Source organism: Notothenia rossii, assembly GCF_949606895.1.
Source record: "Notothenia rossii genome assembly, chromosome: 6".
Lineage (NCBI taxonomy): Eukaryota > Metazoa > Chordata > Actinopteri > Perciformes > Nototheniidae > Notothenia > Notothenia rossii.
The window spans coordinates 23,564,207-23,573,432 of NC_136909.1; positions in this window are offsets into that span (position 1 = coordinate 23,564,207).

The following is a 9,226-nucleotide window of genomic DNA, read 5'->3' on the forward strand; positions in this document are numbered from 1 at the left end:
AACAACAACAACAACAACAACAACTAAAAGGGGGGTTTAAGTTAATACATATAACACTAGCAGAGGCATTTGACACATGCAATGTATCAAAACTGAGGTGAAACACACCCTTCACCACATTCTGCACGAATACTTTGACATTTTAAAATCAAATCGTGACTAGAAGTTACCAAATAAATCCAGTAAATGTAAGCACTGCAAAGAGGGAGGGACAGGGAGGTAAAGGGAGAATAAGGATGAGAGGAAGTGGGATGGAAACAGAAGGGGGAAGAAGAGGACAAGGAAGAGGAAGATAAATCCAATTCAAATTATTGTGGCTGAGCACATGCAAAATGTCTATTGTACAGCCAAGAGAAACATTGCTAAACGTGGAGACAAAAACGTTTGGCCAGACAGATATAGATTCAAGCCTTATTAATAATCATTTTGTAATAACAATGTATGTATTTTCTACCATTCTGTTGGTTATGTTAAAAGTTGACATATCACAAAGAGTTTGTATATAATATGAAGTATCTATTTGTTGTTGTTTTAGCCCTGTCTGTCACATTGTGCTACTAAAATGTAATTGCACATTAGAAATTAAGAAGCCTCTTGCTATTCAATATAAAATACACTTTTAATGGATGTAAAAAATAGAACCTTTAATACATACAGCACAGTTTAAACGTAGTTTTGTTTTTGTTTTGTATTTTGTATGTTATTATTACTGCTCTTCCTCTGTTGAATCAATGTAGTGGTGCAAACAATAATAGAGTTTAAATAAAAATGCTAATGAAGGTGTCTCCCTCTGCTGGCTGCAGGGAAGTTTACACAAACAATTCCACAGACCTAAAGAAAAACCTTTTATTACTCACAGAAAATAATAACTTTTTGTCCAAGGCAAGGCAAATGTATTTACATAGCAGCTTTCAACAAAAGGCAATTCAAAGTATCTTACAAAAACGGAAAAACAACCAGTTTAGCCCTGAGCCTATTTTTCAGGTCTCAGGCTCAAAAATGACATTCCCAGAACAAATGACCATATCTTCCCTTCTAAAAGGGTTAAATTAATAATGTTTTTGCTTTCTGTAGAAAAGTCAGAATCAATATAGATGTTTTTTATTTGAAAGAAAATTCAGATTGAACATAGTAAAAAACTGTAAATGATAGTGTCCGTCCAAAAAATATTTTTTACTTATAGTGAAAACTACCCTTGGATGATGGTAAGGTAGACTAAAAGCTTTAGGAATCCAAAGTTCAACATATAATAAGTACCCTGTATCAAGATTGATGCAAAACAAGTGACATTTGACCTTTTTAAAACTCCACCTCTGAGGTGATTTGGGTGGAAATGGGGGTTTTACCGTTTCTCTGGAACCCATTCGTCGATTTTGGTGATTGACATCTCTTTCTGACCGTTAGAGCCAATAGAATCGAAGGGGAATCTCCCCACTCACACACATGGCAGAACAAAAAGGTGGGGGCTTCGCGGACGCAGTTTTGCATGAGAGTGAAGCTATAGAGCTATAGCTCTAGCTCTGACATCTGGAAACCGAAAATCAATCAATCAATGTTTATTTATATAGCCCAATATTAAAAATGTTACATTTGTCTCAGTGGACTTCACAGTTTGTACAGAATATCAGTATGACAATACGATAATAGGGAGACCAGGGACAGTTGCAACACTTTTTGGGCTTTTCCCCAATAAGTAAAAAAAACATTTACAATAGGATAGCCATTTTGCTATATTATACACATTATCAATATGTCACCTACTGAAACAATGTAGCCTATTTAAGATGCTTTTATGAAATGAGTACAGGTTGGAAAATGTATATATATTTTTTAAACTCAACTGTTTTTAACTGTCCTTGTGTACAGGGACAGTTACGGTTGTAACATGTTAATAACGGTTACCTTTTTTCACACTAGGCTACATGACAACAAAAAAAGCTGTCAAATTCTAAGGCAACAAGATTTGAATGGGGTTTCACACATCCTCCAACAAACAATGAACAATGAACAGGATAACAGATAACACACACAGCATCATCCTCTGTGAAGGATTAAACTGTTCTCTGAGAGGTGCTTCTACCTGAATTATTTAGACCTACCTCTGAGCTGAGACCATAATATAAATCAGCTGCCCAGAGAGCTGGGCCCAGAGTAAAATGCTTTGGTGAGCATAATCTAGAGGGGATCAGGCAACACTAGTGTGATTTTGGTGAGTCTATGACTATCCTGGACAAAGATATAGGGGGGGTTCCAAATCCGGCAGCTACAACACTTGGGGCCTCATTTATAAAGGGATATACGCTCAAAAAATGGCGTACGGCAGTTTCTACGCAATGTTTGCGATTTATAAAATACTAACTTGACGGGAAAACGTGCGGTCCTCCAAGCAAACTCTAACCCATGCGTATGCACTAAGCACAAAAACGGGAGAGACGAGAAACTGCGACACCGTTGGCAGAAGGAAGAATAGAGAGAAATATGTGGAAATAATACCATAAATAAAATGTTACCATTTATCATATACAGTGTTGGGACTAACGCACGCAACTACTTTTTGCGGTAACCAATAGCGTTACTAGTCACCTATTCCCATTAAGTAACGCCGTTATAGTTACTGTGGTTTAAATGGGTGCGTTACTGCGTTACATTATGTGATGGAACTGAACCGAATCTCCCTGCGGATGTAACTTGCAGGCGAATACAGCGATGTCCTCTCACAGCACCATGGAAAAGTGAAAGTAACCAGAGAGGAGTGATGATTGGTTAACGCGGGATAACATTTCAGGGTAATCCAATCAGAGACAGAGTTGGGCGGGTCTTCCCTTATGGGGAAAATACACAGACACACAAACGCTTGCTAGCACACACACACACACACACACACACACACACACACACACACACACACACACACACACACACACACACACACACACACACACACACACACACACACACACACACACACACACACACACACACACACACACACACACACACACACACACACACACACAAACAAACACACACACGCACGCACACACACACACACACACACACACACACACACACACACACACACACAGCAATGCCCACCACCAGCACACACACGCATACAATGGCAGATGCAAGTATCAGCGAGAGCAGCAGCGCATTTACAACTTCGAGATATAACCACTATTTTCAATTTGTGGGGATAAAGGACGCAAAAGATATTACGGTCAAATGTAAACTGTGTGCAGGACAGAAAGCATTGTCCACATCGAATAACAGCAATGCCAATCTCCTGAAGCACCTAACTAATGTACATGGGGCTATAAAACTAGTCGCCAAAGACCCCACCGTCTCAACCACCGGCAGTGCCTGTCAAAATGTCTAAACGTATCTTTTGTGTTTTATTGTTCAACTACATTTCATAATGATAATTGCTACAATGATGGGGAGTTGACTTTTCTCTTACTGTGCCAGAACAACAAAAACACTTGTATTTTTATTGTTATTATTTTTAAAGTAAAGTAACTTGTTATTAATTACTTTTATAATTTAGTAACTAATAAAGTAACTATACTTTTTTGAGAGCAGTAACTATAACTATTACTAGTTACTTTTTAAAAGTAACTTGCCCAACACTGATCATATATGAATAATTCATTTTCAAACATTGATTAAAGCCAATCTTAAAATTATTGTTGAGATGCACAGGCTGCAGTGGAGACGCTGCGCACAGCTGATCGACAGCTGGGACACAAACCGCCAAATACAAAAACATAATTCAGATCCCCTCCACTCCGGAGGGATTCCCCGATCATTTCTTACAGTTTCTCATCAAGTGGTTGTCTCCTGTCCCCGGTACAAACACACTGCTTGAGGAAGGCTATATATTTGTTGTCATTAACCTTTTTCGGACCACTTATTTATTTATTTTGGTGGCGATCCGAACTCCATGCTGCTACTCTGGTTCAAACTGCATCCACCAAACAATATGATTTATCTCGACCTCACCAAAATAACCAAAATCTGACACGGTGTGAGATGTTTTTTTTAGCTGTTCTGTCGTCATTTCCTGCGATCTTCTCCATGCAGTCAGTCCAGCGCCGTATAGGTAGCCTAGTCTATACGGCGCTGAGTCAATCGAAATGAATGAATGAAAGGGCATTTCTTTGACTATTTATAGGCAAACATGGGCGTTACGTGAAGCCCACAAAAGCTGCACCGCATTTCGAGTCGGTTGTGATTTATAAAGGGAAACAGGGGTAGGAGGTGCCATACGCACTTTCCTCGCCGGTACGCAATGTTTGGTGAATCGGAAAGTGGCGGAACATTTATGGACCTATTTTTCGGATTTCTAAAACGTAAGCAACCTTCCCACGTCAATCCTACGCACGGCGTTATACATGAGGCCCCAGATGATTGATCGTGCTCTTTCAATGCCACGGCTTCCACGGATGAAATATTTTTAATGTATTTATTGTCAAAGCATTTAATTTATTCATTGCTATTGGGATGTTTAGAGCATTCCATGGAATATAACAAAAAGTGTTTCTGAAGTGAATTACCTACCTTTAATTCATGGTTTTTACTAACCGGTATCAGTATGTTGTTACTTTGGCATCATTTTTTAAACGTGTGATTAAATCACGGTAAAATATGTTCATTTTGTTGTAGTTGTATAATCTACCATAGTATTTACATGGAGATAAGCCCCGAATATTCACATTGCTCTAATCGCACGAGTTTCACCCATAGACTGGTTTCACCGCGGGTCAGCTGTGTTTAATCCTATCATTCAAACAGGACGCGCTGGAGAGGGGGCGGGGCTTATATCCATGCAAATACTATGGTAGACACCAACTACAACAAAATGAACATATTTTACCGTGATTTAATTGTAATACACGTTACAAAATGATGCCGAAGTAACAACATACTGATACCGGTCAGTAAAAACCATGAATTAATGCTTTGACAAGTGTGCAGACAAGACGGCAGGCGAAAAACCTTTTAAAATGCGTGTTTTCTGAATGGAGATCGGATCGATCAAGTTAAACTAACCTGTAGCTGCTCCGTCCAAACTGACAACAACGTAATACAGACAGAAATAAAGCAGCGACTGTATTCTCCCATGGTTTGTACATGTTTAACTTTTGTCCAGTTTCTGGACAGATATGAGGAGCTGTGAGCTCTGTGTGCTAACAGATAACGGCTGATGTTGTGGAACATGTTGATGTGGTGATGGGTTGACAGCCTGTCGAGGATAACATCATATGTAGCCTATATCCGTTGTTAAAATATTCCCTTAAGATTTCCATCTCTTCTTCAATTCTTCCCAACTCAGTTTAACATTTGTGCAGAAACAGCTGAATAGTATAGGAAATAAGTGGCGCTGTCGGGTGCTGACCAATCTCGAAGCGTCATTTCTTGACTGTCAGCAAAAACAACCAATCACAGCAGTGCTTCTCTGGCTGGCTCTGTCCAATGACAAACAAGAAGTTTTCTCCCTAAAGGAATACCCTTTTCGTAAAAGTTGAAATGTTGAAGTGTTTTGTGAAATGCTGTGGTGTTTTGTGAAATGCTGTGGTGTTTTCTGAAATGCTGTAGCGTTTTGTGAAATGCTGAAGCGTTTTCTGAAATGCTGTAGCGTTTTGTGAAATGCTGAAGCGTTTTCTGAAATGCTGTAGTGTTTTGTGAAATGTTGAAGTGTTTTCTGAAATGCTGAAGTGTTTTGTGAAATGCTGTAGCGTTTTGTGAAATGCTGAAGCGTTTTCTGAAATGCTGTAGCGTTTTCTGAAATGCTGTGGCCTAGTGTTTTGTGAAATGCTGTAGCGTTTTGTGAAATGCTGTAGCGTTTTCTGAAATGCTGTAGCCTAGTGTTTTGTGAAATGCTGTAGCGTTTTGTGAAATGCTGTAGTGTTTTGTTAAATGTTGTTCTGACTTGCACTTCAGGGCCACCGTATTAATCGTCTAAAGAAGAAATACTGCTTCAGAATGTTGTGGCGGCTCTATACTCCAAGGGGTTGTTTATTACTCTGGTCAGGTGACAACAGGATGATTATCATTTTTAATGAGGTCAGAGCATCTGCTGCTGTTGTAGGTCAGGGTTACCAGCAGAGAGGGGCTTCCCCAGCCGCCTGCCAAACAACAGTCAGTGAGCTCTGACTCGCCAGCGGGTCACTCCTGCAGGCCCGGGTCAGTTTAATCAAGTTTCACCGGAACACACAGGAATCGGTTACAGTTACAAGGTAGTAAATAAATTAAAGATACCTACAAAAAACAAAAAAACAAGACAGAGTGGAGAAGAGGTAACCAAAGATGTGGATGACGAAGGCTCAGAGGATCAGGAACCAAAGCCCAAGAAGAAAAGTAAGCAGGTGAGTGAGTATGCTTGGAGATTGAAGAAGAAGAAGCTTAAAGACAGCGATGAAGAAAGATCTAGTTCTGACACGTCAGAGGCAGATGTGAGGAGCACCAAGAAAAAAGGGAGGGATAATCAAAAGGTCAAGAAGAAGAAGAAGAAGAAAGCTAATGAGGAGAGCGGGATGAGTTGAGCAATGACTCACAGGATACTGACAATGGAGACAATAACAATGAATCCAAAGGGAAAAAGAAAGCAGAAAAACTCCCCAATTTGATTGAGACCACTAAGAAAGGATCAAGACGGTCCTCGGACAAAGATAAAATGCCAAAGGATAAAAAATCCAGCAAGGACAAAGGGGAAGAACATACAGCTGGGGATGAAGAAGGTAAAAAGAAAAAAAAAGAAAAAAAGAAGAAAGGTTCAGATAAGGGAGATAGCGATGATGACACCAAGAAGACCAAGGGAAAAAAGAAGAAGATTGAAAATTATGTTGAAATCTATGAAAACGAGCTTCGCAACTACGAGCCAGAAAAAGTGGAGAGTTACGAGGATGAGTATCACAAAAAGAAAAGTGAGTGCAATGTTTTTATCTCAACCTGTGAAATTTTAAAGGTGAGCCTAGAAATTAAAACAGCATGTCAATATTAGATCAATGTATGTAAGCTTGTTGAGGAACGACACCTGAGACCCGGAAGGGAGGTGAAACATCGATTGCAATTATGGGATTATGAGGGGCCCCAGCAGTAATGGGCCCATGTTTTGGTTTGATGTTCATGGTAACATTACACTGTGTAAAGTACCATTCATGTTTTGTTAGTATGTTATCTTCAACCTACAGCTATATGAAACCTGCCACTCACTTACCTTTACAAAGGTTGGTTTCGCATCTTAATGAGGGGCTTCACTTACCTCTAAGGTATCTTTGTAGCTCTCACTGTCTGTAAAGCCATTCTGAGTGTCTATCTGATCTCTACACAGAAACACATACCTCCTTAAACTTTAACTTAACCTACATTTACCTTAATCAATAAACAATTATTTGAAACTTGCAAAATATCACTTTGGTTATTAATCTTTCTCCTGCTGTAATCAAACTGTAAAATTATTTCTGAAACACTTTCAATTGTATGTTGTGACTTAACCCTGTAGTATATGAGGTGGTGACCATCACTGGCGATGAGAGAGGAGCAGGCACTGACGCCAACGTGTTTGTCACTCTATTCGGAGACTATGGCATCACTCCCAAAGTCCACCTGGCCAGCAAGTACGTCAAATATGATCCCATTTGGATAAAAGGTCTTCTACAATTGTAAAGTCTTTGGTGAAATAAAGAATCATTATTTCACCTTTATTAATCACGCTGCTCAGAGGCCTCAGTTACAGCCTCAGCCAGTTTGACACCATATTTGATTAAGTTGATTGGTTCGTGTGCTTGAACTCAAACTGTTTTGTTTTTTCTCTTACAGCACAGAGAAGAGGTATGTATTACCTTACGCCGGTGGTGATGTTGATTGTCGATCAAATCTCATACAGTGATTTTGTGAAGAATTTACATCACATTATTTGCTGCCTGGCTTTGTCCAATGTGTGCACAGCTTTAATGGTTCAATATAAATAAGTGCATGCAGAAGGTTTTGTTAACAGCAGAAATGTTACAGTGAGGGAAGCAAGCAGGACCCAAACGCAGATAACACTGAAAAATCCTTTATTTCAAGGCTAAACGTCAAAAACCAGAACACTCCCCTGTGAACACAGTCACAGACAAACGACGAACCAAAAATGACAGACAGCAAAAACAGAACTTAAATACACACAAGACTAATCAACGAAACAAGAGACAGGTGAGGAGGGAGGAGAAAACACAGGGGCAACAGGTGAACACAATCAAGTAAACAGGTAGGAGGGAACAGGTAGGAGGGAACACACACAGACAGGAAACCAAAGACAGATCTAAACAAGACAAAACACAACGCAGACAGAAAACCAAAGACAGATCTAAACAAGACAAAACACAACACAGACAGATCGTGACAAGAAATTCTGGGTCGCTCTCAAGTTTGACCACTTTGTGTTTTCAGGAGTCGCACAGCATTCGAAAGAGGAAAAACTGATGTGTTCAGAATCAGAACTCACAATGTTGGATCTTTGAAAAAGATAAGGTACCTTAGTCTTAACACATTTCATCCCGGATCCATTCTGTAGAATATTTTTTAGTTTGACAATGGTCAGGTTTGAACACTGTTGCTTCAGGATTGAACATGACAACACGGGCCTGAGCGCCAACTGGTTCCTGGACCGGGTGGTGGTGACGGACGTGATCCGGCCTCACCTGAGGTTCTACTTTGCCTGTAACAACTGGTTCAGTAAGGTGGAGGGAGACTGCCTCTTTGTCAGAGATCTGCTGGGTAGCATGGACCCCATGGACATTCCCAAATGTATGTATACACAGCATACAAATAATAATAAACTAAAGAATAATAATAAAATGTTATTGAGATACTTTTTATACTGATTCTAACTGTGGTTGCTTGTGATTGATTCATTTTAAGGTGTTTGTATACAGGTAGGTTCATTTTCTGAAAAACCTTGATCAAAGTTTTTGGCCTTAATTTTCCAGATAATAAATATATAGTGAGTGTTTTCACTGCGGATGTGAAAGGCAGTGGAACAGATGCAGATGTTTTCATCAACATATTTGGGGAGTTTGGAGATACAGGTAAATTACAGCACATAACACTTGTTTTCTCATGTTTTCCTACATAAGGAAGTTAATAAGAGCTTTTGTGCAGTTTGGGTTCTAATCAGGATTTATCTGATAGAAATTAAAGATTGTTTTGTTGTCTAAGGTGAAAGACGACTTGACAATGACAA